Source organism: Tursiops truncatus, chromosome 16 (genome assembly GCF_011762595.2).
Source record: "Tursiops truncatus isolate mTurTru1 chromosome 16, mTurTru1.mat.Y, whole genome shotgun sequence".
NCBI classification, from domain to species: domain Eukaryota; kingdom Metazoa; phylum Chordata; class Mammalia; order Artiodactyla; family Delphinidae; genus Tursiops; species Tursiops truncatus.
The window spans coordinates 67612841-67634223 of record NC_047049.1 but is presented as its reverse complement, the minus strand read 5'-3'; the positions used below and the strand labels follow the sequence as shown (position 1 = coordinate 67634223).

At 36.9% G+C, this 21383-nt stretch overlaps 1 protein-coding gene across 5 annotated transcripts in view; it reads right to left on the bottom strand.

Moving 5' to 3' along the window:
- The window catches only part of JMJD1C (jumonji domain containing 1C), a 305542-nt gene that overhangs the window by 210427 nt on the left and 73732 nt on the right, over positions 1-21383 (bottom strand). The window lies entirely within an intron of this gene.

The window sequence follows — 21383 nt, the reverse complement described above, 5'->3', positions numbered from 1 at the left end:
CACAACTCCATTTTACTGGTTTTGAAAATGAGTAAATGTAGCAGTATGGGTATGAGTAAGAATATGGTTACTTACCATATCTCACTTAAAAACGTAATTTTTCTACATATAAAGTGACTTCACCAAAACTTTAGTATCAGTATGTATAATATCACAGGCATAATGAAGACAAGCTTCATTAGAATTTTACCTATAAGTTTTAGTGTCCTATCCATATACACATTTTTAAAAGCTACCAGTTTACTAATAACTTTCCCCACCTAATAAAATTTCATATGTGACTTTTATCAGAAAGCACCAATATGAAAAGTTACTGTAATTTGATAACATTACTGGAGAAATAATTATCTATATTGTTTTCTTTAAAGCTTTTATATATAAACAAAAAATTGGCTTTCACTTGCAGTGCAATTGGTATTGGCCATTAAGTGTGGTTCATGCGGATTCAGAAAAACTAGAGCACAGATGTTTTGTTTTTTAAAGTTTTGGTTTAGCATAGTTATTCTTAGAATACCTGATGACTTTTAAAAAAGCCTTTTTATTTTTTTAAGGTGAAATATAAGTGTATACCAACTCATCACAAATTGTAATCCTTTATTTTAAAGAACTAGTTCAGTATATAATCTTAAGGCATACACAATTGTTACAAAACCAAAAAACAGAACTACATGTAAGATTATATTTCTTAAACTTTCCTTAAAATAAAATCTTTTTTCCAAATCTGACACAATGAAAAACAACTATAATGCCGTATGGAACAGCAGCACCTGCAAGGAAAAGATCCAGTCTGGCAACTGCTGGTACTATCAATTCAACACTTGATTCCCAAACATTATGGTATTCCTTTTCCCCCTTCCTGCACACTCAAAGGATGTAACTGAAGAAAACAGAGCTTAGAGTGTTCATGCCAAACCCCCACACTACACAGCTGGATCTCTTACACACTCTAAAAAAGGCTGTCCTTCAGACAACAGGCTTAACACACATTTATGCAGCATCCTGCTCCTAGTCAGGAGTTCCAGATACGATAACTATTCAGTGACACATTTAATCTCTATTTAAAAATTCTATATTTTTTGAAAGATACTAACAATCAAATAAGAACACTAAAATAAGAGAAATGTACAATGTTTAAACTGCACAAGGAATAATATGATCAAGGCAAAAGAAACATGCTTTAATCCTTAATGACAATTAATTTCATAGGCAAATTTTTAAATAAAAAAAGTAAAATCTTATTCACTCAACAGATAGGATTTTCTTGTTTTGTTTTTTTCCTGAAATAAACAAACACATTTTAAAATTACCTGACCTGTAATCCATGATTGGGGAAAAATAACATACCTCATTTTGTCAATATTTTCCAATGTGTTCTTAATATTTTAGAAAGCTTTTGATATTATGAAAAAAAGTTTAAAATTTCCTTGGCATGTTACTAAACCACTAAAGGCCTGTCAAGCAACAGGGGGCAAACTGTCTACTTGGCTGATCATGCTGAGCTGGCAATTTCTCAAACATCTGTTTAAGGTCAGATTTCCAATGCATGGAACCAATCAATAGAACTACACAATTCTCCTAGCACTATAAGAAGCTAAACACAGAACACTATTTTACATAAGTAATGAAACATAACCTTAGCTTTGTAATAATAACTTGTAGCAAAGTCTATCCCTTTCTTATCACAGAGTTCATACATTTAAAATTATTGTAAAATTCTATTTGCATTTTATTCTAAAATGTTTATTATATTCATGAAATATGTATATAAAACTCTACATTCAATTTGGTAAAAAATACATAATTGATTTTTTAGTTTCACACTCCACAGAGGTGCTATATGTCCAAATGAAATTTTAGGGATAATTTTAACATAACAATAAATATTTATAGTTATTATTTTTTTACAAATATGAAAGTTGTAATAGTAGGTCACTTAATTGAGCGATTCATTTTGCAACAAATTCACATTAGTAGATGACTGAGTTTATAAAAAGATATAATGTTGAAACTAAATTTGTCATAGAAACATTCAGATTTCTCTATGATCATAGAGACTGATGTCACCTACTCTGAAAAACTTTTGACCCAAGTCATCTTAAACACATTCTATATGCTACAACTTTGGGAACTTGATCAATTATTTAATAGAGTAATGAAACACAACAGATCACCAAAGAATAATAGTTAAATGTCATAAGAAGCATTCTCAATGCACATATATAGATGAGGTACTCCTTTACTGGGTCTTCCGTTTTTTAAGAGCAGAAATATTAAAGCCAAATTTAAAAGTTACTTTTCCTTTCAAAGTACCACACTAGTGTTAATTACTCAAACTGCTGCCAAATTTTTGATAAAAATACTGAATCTACAAAATGATGATAAATATAAAGAATGTGCCGTTTTATATAAGCCTGCCCAATAATGAATGGACAGTTTTAAATCTTAGATTGAAACACTTTGTCAAAAGGCCCTCAGAAAATTAGTGACCGATGTTTAAATGATCAAGTGACTATTGGAAGCTTTTTTAAAAAAACTTAATGTCAACATTTTTTTTTAATGTCAACATTTTTATATGGCATAGGATCTTCTCTCATATAAAAATATGCTAAAGCTACTAGAAAATAGATGGATCATAAAACTTTACCTGTGATTACACCATATACTAAGGAACTTCCATCATATTATAGACATAAATTACTTCCTTCCAAACAATGAAAAATAGAGAACTTACTTCTACCCAGACTATCACTAAGAAAAGTTGGGTCTTAAACAATCCAATACTTCAGTAAGTCAGCTGAAAGAAGCCAGGTTATTGTCAAATAAGAACCACATCACTTTCCTGTGTAATACAGACAAGTTTTTATTTTTCAATGAACTCAACTATTATGATTATTTTGCTCTAATAAGCTTCATTGCTTTATATAGGTTTACAATTTAACTCCAAAGAAAGCCTAAGATTGAGACTACATTAAATATTTTACAAGAATATCATCACAGAAAGGTAACAAGTTTCCAGGTAATGCTGATGCTACTGGTTTGCCGACCACACAAAATTACCATACTAAAGGATACCTGTAACATGCATCCTGACAAAATATCTAATCTATACTGCACAGTTTTCCAATTAATCTCCCGTTAACAACACTTAAAAAGCTCTAAACGGTTGTTCAGAAATCTCTCCATGATCTTCCACTGCCAAGAGCATAACATACAAATTTATTAAGATCTGTACTGAAGGTTTTACAACAGAGAAAACCATTTGTCTTTTAGTCTCATTTTTCTTTGATGGCTCAAGGGAACGTCTGTCTACATAACATTTTTTAAAGCCTTGCTAAAGCCACTCAATATTTTCTATATACTAACGTATCAGACACTACCAGGAGCTGTGTTACAAACAATACAAGCTACCTCTACCTGAAGGACACATATGCAAACAAATAATCAAAATATCAACACCATGTGGAAGTTTCTGCTTCCTATATATAATTCATACCACCATCATTACCATCGCTGTGACAATTAAAAATCTAGATAAAATATATTTCAAGTTTAGGTTTTTAAAAGCCAAGGATAACAAGAGTGTTGGTACATAGAAAAGTCTGGCGCTGTCTTAAAGAGTTAAACATATAACTATCGTATGACCCAGACATTCTAATGCTAGGTATTTTTTTCCAGGAAAAATGAAAGCATATTTCCATAGCAACTTTAAATGAACTAATGATCCCCGTAACAATATGGATGTATCTCAAAAGAATTATGCTAACAAAAGAAGCCAGACAAAACAAAACATATACTATATGATTATATTTGAGCAAAATTCTGGAAAATGCAAACTTGTCTATAGTGACAAAAAGCAGTGAGTAGTTTCCTGAGATTGTGGGGTGGGAGTCGAGATTTACAAAGAGATTCCAAAGAAATTTTGGGGATTCTGAGGTGGTTTTTTTTTCTTTTTTTTTAATTGAAGTATAGTTAACATAACAATATTATATTAGTTTCGGGTGTACAGCACAGTGATTCAGTATTTTTACAGATTATACTCCTATTAAAAGTTATTACAAGATAATGGCTATAATTCCCTGTGTTGTACTACATACACCCCTGTTACTTATCTATTTTATACATAGAAGTTTGTATCTTTTAATTCCATAACCTTATCTTGTCCCTCTCCCTATCCCTCTCCTCATTGTTAATCAACAGTTTGTTTTCTAAATCTGTGAGTCTATTTCTGTTGTGCTATATACAATCCTTTGTTTTATTTTTTAGATTTCACATATAAATGATATACAGTATTAATCTTTGTCTGACTTATTTCACTAAGCATAATATTCTCTAGGTCCATCCACATTGCTGCAAATGGAAAAATTTCATTTGTTTTAAAGGCTGAATAATAATATTCCACTCTGTGTATGAGTATATACAGATGTATATGAAACACAAGATGTGTTTGTTTTCTTGATTATGTTAGTTTTATCTTGGAATCATGTATCTTTATACATGTCATTTAAATATGTACAGTTTATTGTATCTCAGGTATAGCTCAACAACACTGCTGAACATTCTTAGATCGAAAAAAAGCACAAACCAAAAAATTTTCATCTTTTTTCACTGAAAATAAATTTTCTTAATTGTATCTTAAAGAGGATTATTTAAGAATAGTAGGAAAAGGGATGAGAAAGGTAAACCTGAAGGACTGAAAAACAAATGTTCACCCAATTCAAATGCAGTACAAGACAATACAAAATATAAATGTGTGTACACGTATTTGTGTTCACACTGAGAAAAGACTGGGAAAAGCAGCATATGAAGCATTTGCATTTCTAAGAAATGAACAATATAAGAGAGGGAAAATACTGTAACCTAATCATACATGCCCATTCAAGTCCATGTAAACCAAGCCCAGAGACTACAAACTGAATGCTGTCAAAAAGATTGTTGATTATTTCTGCTTAAGCAATCTGAACTGCAGTGTAACAACTAGGGTTTTCTATTTTGTTTTCTGACCCCCTTTTAAAACTCAACATCTCCAGATTCCTTTCCCTAAAACACACACTATAATAATTGTAGACCTCTGTGCAATCCCTTGAGAGTTCCCTTTTTCTAACAGTCTAAATTCCTTAGGTTAGCATTCAAGAAGCTCCATAAATTCACCGTTCGAATCTTCAAAGCTATACTACCTCTTCACAGAGACCAACTACTCTACTTCTAGTATTAAAAAGCCCTTCCTCTCTCTTACCTTTGCCTCTGGCTCTCATAATCCCTTTTGCCTAAAACATCCTGCTCACACTGCTCCCTATACCAATACCATAATCTTTGAAATGTCAACTAAAATCTCATATCCTCTGTGACACACTCAGCCTGGACAAAAATATTTACTTCCAGGCTTCCCTGGTGGCGTAGTGGTTAAGAATCTGCCTGCCGATGCAGGGGACACAGGTTTGAGCCCTGGTCCGGGAAGATCCCACATGCCACAGAGCAGCTAAGCCCGTGCGCCACAACTACTGAGCCTGCGCTCTAGAGCCCGCAAGCCACAACTACTGAAGCCCGCGTGCCTAGAGCCCATGCTCTGCAACAAGAGAAGCTACTGCAATGAGAAGCCCTCACGCAGCAATGAAGAACCAACGCAGCCAAAAATAAATAAATAAAATTTATTAAAAAAAAAAAATTTACTTGCGAACATTTGATTCAAGTATTTGCAAGGGGTATAAATCATTTCCTGACCAGTACCTTTAATCATTCAACATTTATACCTTACACTTATTATCTACCATAGTGCCTTTCATATATTAATATATTTGTTGTTTCTTTATAAGTACCAATATATAACACATTGCTATTTTGGTCAGGTTCACTTTCATTCACTAAAATGGACAAAATCCCTACTTAATAGCTGCTACCTTTGATTTATTATTAATTTTTTTTGAGAAAAGAAACATTTTAATAGACTGAAAACCTGAATAACTGGGAGGGAATAGCCGACTAAATGAAATAAATAGAAGAGAGACAAAATCAAACTTTAATATGGAGAGTTTACAGCATAAAAAATAAACAGTAGTGCTTCCCTGGTGGCGCAGTGGTTGAGAATCTGCCTGCTAATGCAGGGGACACGGGTTCGAGCCCTGGTCTGGGAGGATCCCGCACGCCTCAGAGCAACTAGGCCCGTGAGCCACAACTACCGAGCCTGCGCATCTGGAGCCTGTGCTCCGCAAAAAGAAAGGCCGCGATAGTGAGAGGCCCACGCACCACGATGAAGAGTGGCCCCCGCTTGCCACAACTTGAGAAAGCCCTCGCACAGAAACAAAGACCCAACACAGCAAAAATAAATGAACTCCTACACCCAACATCTTAAAAAAAAAAAAAAAAAAAAAAAAAAAAAAACAGTAAATGTCAAAAAAAATGGAGAACAAAAAAACCTGGAGGAGGAGAAATTTCTAATTCCTGAGGATTCATATGGAGTTCTAAGTTTTGGAATATTTTACTGACTCACAAAGCCCTTCTTAGTGACTCTCTAATATAGAGTGAGAATGACTTGAAGAGTGGTATCAAAATGCTTAAGTACCCTCTAAACAGACACCCAATCTGGTAAAAATCTTAAGTTCTAGATTCAAAGCCAAAACTTTTAGATATTTTTATCTGTATCTCCTGAATACTTTTATAGTCCTCTATGAAAACACAGCTTTGTGAGATAATTATTATTTATGAAAGAGGAAAGAGAGAGAGATGAAAATGGCGGAGTAGGAGGACATGAAGCTCACCTCCCCGGAGAAACACATCAAAACTGCAACTATATGTGGAACAATTCTCACAAAAAAACTGACCAGAAACTGGCAGAACTCCCACACAAACAAAGCTGGAAGAAAGATTTCCACGTAACTGGGTAGGACAGAAAAAAAGCATAGTGTCGGGACTCCCACCCTCGAAAGGGATCTGAAAGGAAGAGAAGGTCCGCAAGGCAGACCCTCATCCTGGGGAGCAAGAGGTTGAAGCCACAGATGGGCATCCCAGCCTCAGGGTCCTGCAATGAGGAGACAGGCCCCCGTGGGTGCTGAGAGAACCCCTGTGACAGACAGAAGGGCTGGAGAAGCACAGACTCTACTTTCGAGAAGTGCATATGTGCTGGCTTGCTAACAATCAGGGCGAAGAGAGCTTTTCACAGCTGTCTGCTGCCTCACCACACTCCCTGTTCCCAATGGGGCAAATGTCCCAGCCCCGCTCACTCCACACAACAGCTTGGCACGAGATCTGGGCTACCTGGGTCCTGGGCAAAAAGTCTATTTAGCTATAGTACAGAGACAGATGGAGAGGGGTGCCCTGCTTGGATGTAGTCTGGGTAGGACAACAGCAGCAGCCACTGTCAGCACTCACTCAGTCAGCACCCCAGGAACATGCTACGGTTCCTATCCCAGCTCTGCAGATACTCTGGCCCCTCCCACTCCACCCCACAGCTTGGTACTGGACCTAGGGCAGACAGGTCCTGGGAAAAGACTGTCACAGAGGCAGCCCAGACCTCTGGCAGCAGTGTGGCCACCTCAATTCCTGCAGCCACAACACCTCAAGCCCCAGCCCCAGCACAGTAAATGCTCCACCTCCAGCTCCACACACTCCATGCCACAACCCTGCAGTAGATCTGGGACGAATACGACAGGAGAAGAGATGTGATTTTGGGCTGTGCCTGTGTGGAGATGGAGACTCCTACTCAGGTGGCACACTGGTCCTCTGTGAGTGCATGGGATGCACTTGCTTCAGTAATCCCCTCCTGTGGGACAGGGCATGAAATGAAAGGGAACAGAAACTGATCAAGCCCAAACCTCAGGGCTTCTACTCTGACAACTTGGGAAAATAAACCACCTGGACAGGGCCACAACAGCCAGGTAACAGAGAAGTCCCACCTCATACCCTGAACAGGCTTTAGATCCTCCGACACCAACCAAACACCCTATCAAAGTAATCATGGCCAACACATCCTGAGGAAACATGTACACCAAAAATACTGGACAGTCTACACAGGGACACTCCCACATAAAAACACCCCCTTCAAGACCACAAAAGATAACTGCTTCTCCTCGATTTATAGAGACAGAGAAAGTTAAGAAAGATGAAAAGGCAGAGGAACTACTCCTGATTAAAAAAGCAAGAGAAATCCCCTGAAAGAACAAATAATGAAACAGAACTCACCAGTCTATCAGACTCCTACTTCAAAAAGGTGGTAATAAAACTGAAAATTAAAGATTATTGATACGAATGCAAATCAATGTAATAAGGAACTAAAAACTATAAAGATGAACCAATCAAAAATAGGTGATTAAATATCTGAGATAAAAAGCAATCTAAGAGCAATGAAATGCTGACAAAATTGAAGCAAAGAATGAATAAGTGATCTGGGAAACAGAATAATGGAAACATCCAATCAGAACAGCAGACAAAAAGAGAAGGGGGAAAAGTGAAAGCAACATATGACATCTATAGGATAATATAAAATGTGCAAACCAACACATAATAGGGGATATAGAAAGAGAAAAGTGAGAGAAGAGGATCAAAAATGTATTTTAATAAATTACGGCTGAAAACATCCTAAATTTAAAGAAGAAAACAGATATACAGGTACAGAAAACAAAGAGGGTCCCAATGAACCCAAACAGACTCACACCAAGACATACTGTACTTAAAATGGCAAAAGAAAGGATTCTAAAGCCAGCAAGAGAAAAAACCAAGAGTCTTTTACAAGGAAACCACTACAAGGCTATCAGCTGATTTCTCTACAGAAACTCTGCAGGCCAGAAGGGAACAGCATGATGTATTCAAAGTCCTGAAAGGGAAAAACATGCAACCTAGGATATTCTACCTGGCAAGATTATCATCTAGAATAGAAAGAATTTTTCAGACAAGCAAAAACTAAAAGAATTCAGCAACCCACCCTAAAAGAAATACTAAAGGGTCTTCTCTAAATGGAAAAGAGGCAAAAAATCTATAGGAGAGAAAAAAATCACAATAGGAAAGGCAAATGTACACTAAGGTTTGACCATCAGTTAAATAAGGCAGTACAGGGAGTTCCGTGGTGCCACAGTGGTTAAGAACCCACCCGCCAATGCAGAGGACATGGGTTTGATCCCTGGTCCAGGAAGATCCCACATGCCTTGCAGCTGCTGAGACCGTGCTCCACAGCAAGAGAAGTCACAGCAATGAGAAGCCCATGCACCACAACAAAGAGTAGCCCCCCGCTTGCCACAACTAGAGAAAGCCCGTGCGTAGCAACGAAGACCCAATGCAGCCGGGAAAAAAAAAAAAGGCAGTACACTGATTTAAAAAACAAGTAAAAAAATGTAAAAACAATCATACCTACAATGAACAGTAAAAGGATAAACATAAAGATGTAAAACAGGACTTCAAAATCACGAAATGTGGGGAAGGGGAGTAAAAAAATGTACATCTTTTAGAATGTGTTTGAACCTGAATGACTATCAGTTTAAAGCAGATATATATGTGAACTCCAAGGTAACCACAAATCAAAAACATACAACAGATTCACAGAAACCAAAAAGAAAGAAACTTAAGCACACTACAAAAGAAAATCATCAAACCACAAAATGAAAAACAACAAAAGAAATGAACAAAGAACTATCACAAAAACCTGTAAAACAAGGATTAGAATGGTGATAAGTACACACCTGTCAATAATTACTTTAAACGTCAATGGACACGTCACAAGGATGGTTCAACATAGGCAAATCGATCAATGTAATACACCAACATTAACTAAAGGAAACACAAAAACCAAATGATCATCTCAAAACACACACAAAAAGGCGTTTGACTAAATTCAACATCCATTCATGATAAAAACTGTAAGTGGTATAGAGGGAACACATCTCAACATAATAAAAACTATTTATTTATTATTTTTTTGGCTGCTTTGGGTCTTCAATCCTGCACGCAGGCTTTCTCTAGTTGTGGTGAGCGGAGGCTACTCTTTGTTGCAGTGTGCGGGCTTCTCGTTGCAGTGGCTTCTCTTGTTGCGGAGCATGGGCTCTAGGCATGTGGACTTCAGTAGTTGTAGCTCGCAGGCTCCAGAGAGCAGGCTCAGTAGTTGCAGTGCACGGGCTTAGCTGCTCCATGGCATGTGGGATCTTCCCGGACCAGGGATTTAACCCATGTCCCTTGCATTGGCAGGCAGATTCTTAACCACTGCACCACCAGAGAAGTCCCAATAAAAGCCATTTATGACAAGCCAGCATAATACTCAAGTGAAAAACTGAATACCTTCCTGCTAAATTCAGGAACAAGACAAGGATGCCCACTCTCACCACTTCTATTCAACATACTTTTGGTAGTCCCAGCCACAGCAGTCAGACAGGAAAAATAAATAAAAGGTATCCAAACTGGAAGGGAAGAGGTAAAACTGTCACCATTTGCAGATGACATGATCTTCTACACTGAGAACCCTCAAGTTTCCACACAAAAACTATTAGCATAAATGATTTTAGCAAGGTAGCAAAATACAAGATAAATATACAGCAATCTATTGCATTTCTACACACTAGTAATGAAATATCAGAAATAGAAAGTTAAAAAAAAAAAGGCAACTCCATTTAAAATCACATCAGGGAATTCCCTGGCATCCAGGTGTTAGGACTCTGTGCTTCCCCTGCAGGGGGCATGGGTTCAATCCCTGGTCAGGGAACTAAGATCCTGCAAGCTGCAAGGCATGGCCAAACAAACAAACAATAAATAAATAAATAATAAAACTGTCAAAGGAAAAAAAAAAACTAGGAATAAGCTTAACCAAGGAGGTGAAAGACATATACTCTAAAAACTATACAACACTGATAAAGGAAATTAAAGATGATTCAAAGAAACAGAAAAATATCCCTTGCTCTTAGATTGAAAAAATTAATATTGTTAAAATGGTCATACTACCCAAAGCAATCTAAAGATTTAATGCAATCCCAATCAAACTACCCATGACATTTCTCACAGAACTAGAACAAATCTTAAGTTTTATGTGGAACCACAGAAGACCCAGAATTGCCAGAGCAATTCTGAGAAAAAAGAACAAAGCTGGAGGGATAACCCTCTCAGACTTTGGACTACACTAAAAAACTATAGTAATCAAAACAGCATGGTATCAGCACAAAAAAGACACATGTATCAATGCAACAGAATAGAGAGCCCAGAAATAAACCCACATACCTACGGTCAGTTAATCTTTGACAAAGGAGGCAAGAATATACAATGGAGAAAAGACAGTCTCTTCAACAAAGGGTGCTGGGAAATCTGTACAGCTACATGTAAAACAATGAAATTAGTGTATTCCCTCACACCATACACAAAAATAAACTCAAAATGGTTTAAAGATCTAAATCTAAGACACAACACCATAGAACTCGTATAAAAGAACACACGTGAAACATTCTGTGACATAAATCATAGCAATACCTTCTTACATCAGTCTCCCAAGGCAAAAGAAATAAAAGCAAAAATAAACAAATGGGACCTAATCAAACTTAAAAGTGTTTGCACAGCAAAGGAAACCATCAACAAAACAAAAAACAACCTGCAGAATGGGAGAAAATATTTGCAAATGATGTGACTGACAAGATGTTACTATCCAAAATATACAAGAAAGCTCATACAACTCAGTATCAAAAAAATCAAACAACTTAATCAGAAAATGGGCAGAAGACCTAAATAGACATTTTTCGAAAGAAGACATAAAGATCGCTAACAGGTACATGAAAAGATGTTAAACTCTGCTAATTATTAGAGAAATGCAGATCAAAACCACAATGAAGTATCACCTCACACTGGCCAGAATGACTATCATCAAAGAGTCTACCAATAATAAATGCAGGAGAGCATGTGCAGAAAAGGGAACCCTCCTACATTGTTGGTGGGAATGTAAACTGGTGCAGCCACTATGGCAAATAGTATGGAAGTCCCTTAAAAAAACTAAAAATAAAATTACTATGTAATTCAGCAATTCCACTCCTGGGTATAAATATGGGAAAAATGAAAACTGTAATTTGAAAAGATATATGCACCCCAATGTTCACAGCAGCACTACGTACAATAGCCAAAACATGGAAACAACCCAACTCCCCATCAACAGATGACTGAATTAAGAAAATTGGGTATATATACACAATAGAATATTAATCAGCCATAAAAAGGAATGAAATATTGCCATGTATAGCAACATGGTGGACCTAAAGAACATTATGCTTAGTGCAATGTCACCCAAAGAAAAACAAATATTGTATGATATCACTTATATGTGGACTCTAAAAAATATATAAAAAACAGAAACAGACTCACAGACAGGGAAAACAAACTTATGATTACCAAAGGGGAGAGGGAGGGGGAGGGGGAAGACTAAATTAGGAGTATGGGATAAACAGATATAAACTGCTGTACATAAAATAGATAAGCAAGAAGGATTTACTGTATAGCACAGGGAATTATACCCAACAGCTTGTAATAACCTACAATGAAATATAATTTTGAAACTAACACTATATTGTAAATCAACTATACTTCAATAAGAAAAAAAAAAAGAAATAGGAAAAACAAGCAACCTCAATAAACCACTGAAATTTCAGGCTTTTAGAGAAAAAATGGGGGAGATGGGGGTGTTAAAGAGCATTAAAAATACTTAAGGAGTAGCCAAATTAAACATAAATAAGAAGTTTGTTGTTTTTCCACAAATCACAAGAAGGATAGTATTACTTCCAGCTAGACATAAGCAAAGGAAGGGAATGAAATGCAATGATTTCACTTAAGGTGACAGTGAAATAAGAAAGCAATATTAATCCATACAGTACAGACAAACAGAAATGTGGGCACATTACAGATAAAGTATCAAAATTTATCGATAAGATCTTAAAGATGTCTACTACTAATTAAAGCAGTGTTATTTAAACCAGTAAGAAAGTATAAGCAGACAAATAATCATCCAAGCAATCACATTTGCCTTTGTAATACCTCATATGATTCAACTTACATTTTTTCTGTAAAAGTTTCTACTTTATTATTAAAATTAAAATGCATTTTCTGAGTATCCACCAAACAACAGTAGATGCTGCTTTCACACAGTTTGTACAGACTACGATTTAGTAACCCAGTGACCAACTAACTCTCAGTAAGAAAAGAACCACCAGATTTTTACCACTCTATTCCTAGATCTTTTGATTCCAGATATCTTCCCTGAAGACTGAGCCTTTAATTACTGTCCTTTACTACACTGTCCACAGCAGTCCCCCAAACAGTTACATGAACAATCAGGTTTAGTAAAGGCAACATAAAAGGCACTATGACAAGTGCTTTACATAGTTTAATCCCTGTAATAACCCTTTTAGGTAATATATTCCCTCTCATATACATGAGAAAACCAAGAAAAGTCAAATCATTTTTCACAGACACACACACACACACACACAGGTAGTAATTATGAATAAGACCTTCCCCAAGTCACCTAACTCATCCAGATAGAAGGAAAAGTGCCTACAGTCAGGAAGTACCTCATTGGAAGAGCTGTGCCTGAGAGGCAGCATAACACGAAAAATGTGGATTCTGCAGTCACAGCACCTGGGTGACCTAGTCATCACTTACAATATCTATGTGCAATTTCCTAAGCCTATATACTCCCCAGCTGCCACATTTGTAAAATGGTACTAACAGCAGCGATTAACTCAAAAAGTTTCTACGAGGATAAAATGTCAATACATGTAAACTGTTTAACATTAAGATAATGGCTGGTACAGGGCAAGGGCTATGTAAGTAGAAATATTACCACTATGAACCAATCATTCTTCCCTTCCTATTGGCCTAATTTTAAGTCCTTCCCTCAATCTTCTCATTTTGCATTCTCTCCTATCTCTATTCTTAAGTTTCACTTAAAAGCTCTCTTTTCAGTTTTCCTGTTTCAAGCATCACCCTATTTTCAATAAAATCACATAGCAGCCAGCTGGTGACTCAAAAAGTTAACTCCAATATACGGTGATAGTGGAGAAAAATCTGACTTTTGCCCCTTTTGAATTACTACACTCAACTTTATTCTCATTACTGAATCTCTTCCAGTTCTTTGGCCTCAGTTATTTTATGGATTTAGTCACCTTCGATAAATCTCTGTTGTTCTGTTTCTCTCATTCCTCTTCTCACTGTTACACTGTTGGTGTTCTTGAAGCATGGGAGAGGTGAGCAAATAAATTTTACCCAATATTTTATACATTTAAGAATATATATGCAGCACCTATTATTTGCTAAACACTATTCTGGGGCTATATATATATATATAACTAAGATGATACTCATACACAATGATAACTGGTGAGATCAAGAAGAAACAGTCATACTTGGTAAAATGATGCGGACAAGCAACCAAAACTACTGCCCAAAGATTCACGGAGGCTGATCTAGTACAAAGCTAGGTTTTCCCATTATCGGTTAAAAATCTGAATCAACGAGTTCAGAAATAAGAGTCCTAGATTGCCAGGGAGAAAAAAGTAAATAATGTTTGGACCGGCCATAAAAGTTCCTCCTAATTCAATCCTCAAATTGGGCATATAACAATTGGATACGCGATTCTTAATAAAACTAGGATACCAATTAACTTACAACACAGTTAATTACATTATATGCACATGCAAAATACAGACAGTTTTGGGTATGTGTGTATGTGTGTGTGTATTCTCCATACATATTTGTTCTTTTGGATTTTTACTTGACTCCAAAGGGCCATTCAATTTAAAATTTCTTAAAAAAGAAAAAAGACTTGGTTCATTATATTCCCTGTAACTTCTAGCGACTCATTAGAATGTTAGGCATATGTTAGTGTGCATGCAATATTAGATGCTCTGTAGTGTAAAATATAACCAACTAGAAAATGAAGGGAAGGCTTTAAAGAAAAAGATGGCATAAAAATTTGTTAAGTATTTCTATTTCCATGCCAAAGTTTTTCTTGTCCCCAAGGCAATATTCATACTATTCCCTTCTCTGGAATGTAGTCTCTTCATTCAATGATTACCCTTTTTATAATCCAGCTCCTCCATGAAGCCTTTCTATCATAAAAAGTATAATAGTAGCACACTCTCATAATGCCCCATCTCTTAATTTCTATAGCACTTAACATCACCACATAATTAATCCTTAATTGTTGGCTGGCTTTTTCCCTCCTGACATCAATTAGGTGGTATATTTTCCAAAATGACTTCTCCAACAATCCAATACTAAGTGGGTATCCTACAATTCAATTAGATTCTGACACTAACTATAGGGAGTTAGCATCAAACTCCACAGGTTGAAGGTTTCCGTCACACAAGACTGCCATCACTTCAGTCACCAGTCAAATGTATGAGTTACCAGTACTTCTGACTGACCAACTGTAAATCAGGGTTCCCATGACCCCCTTTATCCGGTTCACTCATTTCCTAGAACTACTCACAGAACTCTGGAAAGCCTACTTACAACTGGTTTATGGATACAACTGATGAACAGCCAGATGAAAGAGATTAATAGGGCAAGGTGAGCGGGAGATGGAGTTTGTTTTTTTTTTTTTTTTTTTGCTATACGCGGGCCTCTCACCGCCGTGGCCTCTCCCGTTGCGGAGCACAGGCTCCGGACGCACAGGCCCAGCGGCCACAGCCCACGGGCCCAGCCGCTCCGCGGCACGTGGGATCCTCCCAGACCGGGGCACGAACCCGTGTCCCCTGCACCAGCAGGCAGACCCCCAACCACTGCGCCACGAGGGAAGCCCGAGACGGAGTTTTTCATACTTTCCCTGGGTGTATCACCTTCCCAGCACCTTGATGTATTGGCCAACCCAGAAGATCTCCAAATTCCAGCTTAGGAGTTTTTAATGGAGGTTTCATTATAAAAGCATGATTGTGGCCATTGGTGATTACCTCAAACTTCAACCCCTCTCACCTCCCCAAAAGCTCGGGGTTGGGGCTGAAAGTTCCAAGCTTCTAATCAAAGCTTAGTCTTTTCAGTGACCAGCTTCCAACCTAAAGCTATCTAGGGACTTATGAGGAGTCACCTCATTAGAACAAAAGATGCTCCCATCACCTTTATCACTCAGGAAATTCCAAGGATTTTAGAAGCTCAGTGCCAGGAACCAGTGACATAAATCACATATATATTTCTTATTATACCACAACTGTATACTACAGTATAAATCAACAGTTGAATGTTAGTCATCCCCCTCCACTAGAAATATAAATTCCTTGAGAGTGAGTTTATTTCTTAAATTTTCAATTAGCCTACAACGCTAACCACATAATAGATACTTGGTGTGTATTCATTCAATAAATTTACTGAGAGGCAACACCTAACAAAAAATGACACAGAGAGTGTTCTGATTTCATATTTGCATATTAGAAAGTTCTCTTTTACTGACTTTATTAGGTTTTTCATTATAAAGTAATATAACTCCAGGAATAAGAGCTAAATTTCAGAAAATTCTAGGACATTTCATTGTATTTTAGCTAAACAAATATTTTTTAAATCCCCATTAGCTGCTAAGCGATGTTCTAGGTGATGGGAAAATAGCAGTTACCAAAGTAGGCAAAAACCCATTTCATGAAGCTTAATTCTAATGCAGAAAAATAAATAAAATGTTTAGTCAAATGAAATTACAGACAAGTCAAGTAGAGTAGGGTAGCAAACAGAAAATGTTAAAGGAAGAAGGAAGGGAGGGAGGGAGTCAATTTTAGATAAGGTGGCCAGAGAAGACCACAATGAGCAAGCATACTGACACTGGAAGAGACCTACCTGGGGGAGCGAGTCATGTGGATATCCTGGGGAAGAGCATTCTGGGCAGAGAAACAAGTGCAAAGGCCACAAGCGAGGATAACACCTGGAATATTCAAGGAACAGCAAAGAGGCCAATAATGTGGCTGGAAAAGAATACATAAATCAGAGAGTAATAGATGATGAGGTCAAAGTGGCCTGATGAGGAACAACATAATGTAGAGCCTCTCGGGCCACTTAAGGCCTTCAGTTCTTAACTCTAAATCAGTGTGGTTGACTTTGGAAGCATTCGATTATGGGAGTGACATAATCTGACTACCTGCTGTAGGTACTTTTATGGGTAAGAAGAAATAGAAAGCAAGTTAGGCACCTATTTATTACTCATAACTAGTTAGAAACTGCTGGAAAATCTAGGCAAAAGATCATGATGGCCTGTACTAGATTGATGATAATGGAAGAGGTGAGACGTACTGGAATTCCGGTTGTATTCTGAAGGCAGCACCAAAAATATTCTGCAGATACTTTGGATATGGGATGCGAGAGTAAGTTGTCAAGGATGACTTCAAAGGAACTGAACTGGAAAGATGGAGCTGCCATTCACTGGATGGTGAAAACACAGAGCAATGCAGGCTTAGGGGGATAGTAATAGGAGCTCAGTTGTGGACATGTTACATTTGAGATGCCCATTAGGCACCCAAATGGAGACATGAAGGGAGTGCTTCAATATGAGTCTATGAGTGTGGGGTTTGGGGGAAAGGTCCAAACTAAGGATATAAATGTGGGAATCATCAGCATATAGATGGTATATCTTCCAAGGACAAAAGTTTAGATAGAAAAGAGGTCCAAGAACTGACCACTTAACAGGCAGTAGAAACAAGGAAAATTAGGACAGGAAACTTCAAAGGAGAGGAAAGAGAGGTAGGAGAAAAATCAGGTGAGCATAATATCTTAGAAGCAAAGTGAACAAAATATTTAATGGAAGAGAGGGTGATTAGCCATATTAAATACTGCCGATAGGTCAAAGTAAGATGAGGAGTGAGAAGTGAGAAATGACATTTGATTTAGAAAGGAGCAGGTCATTTGTGACTTTGATCACAGCAGTTTCCCTAGAGTAACAGGGCAAAAGGCTGGTAGAGTGGATTCAAGAGGTAACAGAAGTCAAGAAACTGAGAATAATACCAAACAACTTATATGTCAAAGATACAACAAAGACTACTTTCTTTACAAAGGAGAGATTCCAATTTCCTTCTAATTAACGTGAAATTTCTTCATTTGCAACAAAGTTTTTCTGTTATTGCTATATTTGTGTTTTGGTTATTTGTAAGGAATTGGTATAACTCTAGGAACAAAATATAAGCATTTTATAAATAAACACAAGATACAGTCAACTTTTTTTTGATACAATCAACTTTTAAATAAAAATCTTCCCAATAGACTCAACAAAAATAGGGTACGCTAAGTGTTAATAGTCACATTGTTAAGAAGCAAGTTTCTCAAGCTTGACCGTTTTGAGTGCCTCCCACAGAGCACAGCACATCACAAAAACGCTCAAAGGTTTATAGCTTCCCTGACCTCAACTCAGTTCTTCCTCATGTTCCCACATTACTTCTAAAAAGTTTCTCAAAAAAAAAAAAAAGCTTCTTAGAAACCTCCTCTTTTTCACCAGAAAACAGCCTATAGTATCTAGAAGACTGTAGAACAGAGGAAGAAAAAATAAATATAATTTTAAAGGGTACAAAATAGTACTGGATTTAGATTACACCCCCCCTTTTTTTCCTGTAATCAAAATCAACGTATTTCCGACCTCTTTCATTTCCTTTGTACTCCTAGGTGAGCAGTCGAATTTCATTGAGCCTGTACATTTTCCTTCTAACTCTAACATGAATCATAATATTCCACATTACTTAAAAGGACAGAAATAATAAAGGTAATAGCTTATGCTCTGAAGAGATTAAATCTTACTTTCTATGGCTCTGTGCCATTAATATTATAACTAAAAAGAATCAGCAGTATAAGTACACTATCCATAACTCTGAAGTATGGGAGAAGGTGGAAGGGAAAAAAACTAATCTAAAAAAAACTTACTGTTTTATTACAATAGAAAAAAGATCATTTTCATTTAGAAGATGAGATACTAAGATCAAAGAGTTCAAGATTTTTAAATATGTCCATTGATTGTTAATTTTGCCAGAGTCACAACTGCTTTAAAAAACAAAACAGGGCTTCCCTGGTGGCGCAGTGGTTAAGAATCGGCCTGCCAATGCAGGGGACACGGGTTCCATCCCTAGTCCGGGAAAATCCCACAATGCCACGGAGCAACTAAGACCGTGCACCACAACTACTGAGCCTGCACTCTAGAGCCCACAAGCCACAACTACTGAGCCCACATACCACAACTACTGAAGCCCGCATGCCTAGAGCCTGTGCTCCGCAATAAGAGAAGCCACCGCAATAAGCCCATGTACTACAAAAAAGAGTAGCCCCCGCTCGCCACAACCAGAGAAAGTCCATGCGCAGCAACAAAGAACCAATGTGGACAATAATTAATTAATTAATTAAAAAAAAAAAAACTTCCTCAGAACAAAGTTTAAGTAAAAGTTTTGCCAAAACCTGGATTATTTTTTCTCTATGTAAAAAATAATAAAAAAGAAAGACTAGACAAAAAATTAGTACCAAATGCACCTGTTATCCCTTCAACCCTTTTTGCATTTTTGGAATTTAGTAAAACTGAACACTTTCCTCACACGTTTTAAAATTTCACAGGTAAGTGACTCAGTCAAGAATCCAGAAAGTACAGCCATTTGTTGTTTAAAATAGATAATTTTGATCTACTATTTCCTGAGCTATAGCAAGGTTCAAAATATCAAAAGCTGAAGAAAGCACATTAAAAAAATGACAGTGCACATAAGGTCAGTTTCCTATTCTCCAAATTTTAACCTTCACTACAGTACCGTTCTTGAGAAGTAAAAATAGAACAGTTCTCTAAAAGGTTAACACAGGTGAGAAATCAATTGAGAGTGGAGTCTATTGCAGAAGAGATAAAAAAGAACACTTTAGGGGCTTCCTTGGTGGCGCAGTGGTTGAGAGTCCGCCTGCCGATGCAGGGGACGCGGGTTCGTGCCCTGGTCAGGGAGGATCCCGCGTGCCGCGGACCGGCTGGGCCCGTGGGCCGTTGCTGCTGGGCCTGCGCGTCCGGAGACTGTGCTCCGCAGCAGGAGAGGCCACAGCAGTGAGAGGCCCGCGTACCGCCAAAAAAAAAAAAAAAGAACACTTTAGACGGGGTGTGTGTATATATATATATATATATACACACACACACACCGTTTTTAGTGGATTATAATTTTATGTCATAAATATAGCATTTTGAAACAGTAGTGTTTTAAAAGAATTGATACCTTAGGGAAGTAATTTAAATACACTTTAAAATTAAGAATTCTGATATGTACTTTTTTGTATAGTAACTGCCACCAAAATATTTTTATCTGTATTTGTGAATATGGTAATTTGTTATAATTTTATCTGAAGATAAACTGCTACATACTTAACCTAAAAGTAAAGCTCTATAAAATAAACTTTATATTTCCACTGATTACAATTATAAAATGAAAGACAGGTTAAAGAAATAACATCTTCAACAGCCTCCTGAGAATTTAAGCAAAAGATTTAAGACACTAGTAACATTATCATTTCACTTTTTCTTTATGACACTAACCTTTACTGTAACTTTGTTAAGCCCATTAGTGAAAAAACTAGAAAACAATTACATGAGCTAAAAATATACACAGGGAAAAGAATAGGAACATTACTTTTAGTCCAAAAATCATGTTTGGGGAAAGAAATCAGTGACTTATAAAGGTCTGTATTAATGATTCAGGGTATGTCCACACGCATTTAAAAATCAAAATATAGGGCTTCCCTGGTGGCGCAGTGGTTGAGAGTCCGCCTGCCGATGCAGGGGACACGGGTTCGTGCCCCGGTCCGGGAAGATCCCACATGCCGCGGAGCGTCTGGGCCCGTGAGCCATGGCCGCTGAGCCTGCGCGTCCGGAGCCTGTGTTCCGCAACGGGAGAGGCCACAACAGTGAGAGGCCAGCGTACCGCAAAAAAAAAAATCAAAATATAAAGTGTCTAAGAATAAACCTAAAAAAAGCACATGACCTAAATGAGGAAAATAACTGTAGAACTTAAAAAAAAAAACTTTAATAGCTGGAGGGATATTCCATGCTATTTGCAATTCAGACTCAGTGGAAAGGTGTTCTTTCTTCCTGAATTTGTCTATAAAGACGTACACAATTCCAAGCAAAATTATACTAGAATATATGTGTGAGAAGGGGAGAAAATGAAAGGAGTTACAAAATTTTTTTTAATTAAATACACTAAAAATAGTAATATACATAACCAAGCAGGATTTACTCCTGGAATGCAAAGATGGTTCAACATACAAAAATCAATGTAATATACCATATTAAAAGAATGAAAGGGAGAAAAAAAAAAGAATGAAAGGGAGGAAAAAATGATCATCTCAATTGATGCAGAAAAAGAATTTGACAAAATTCTACACCATTTCATGATACAAAGTGCACGACAAACTAGGAATAGAAAGAACTACCTCAACATAATAAAGGCCATATATGAAAATTCCAC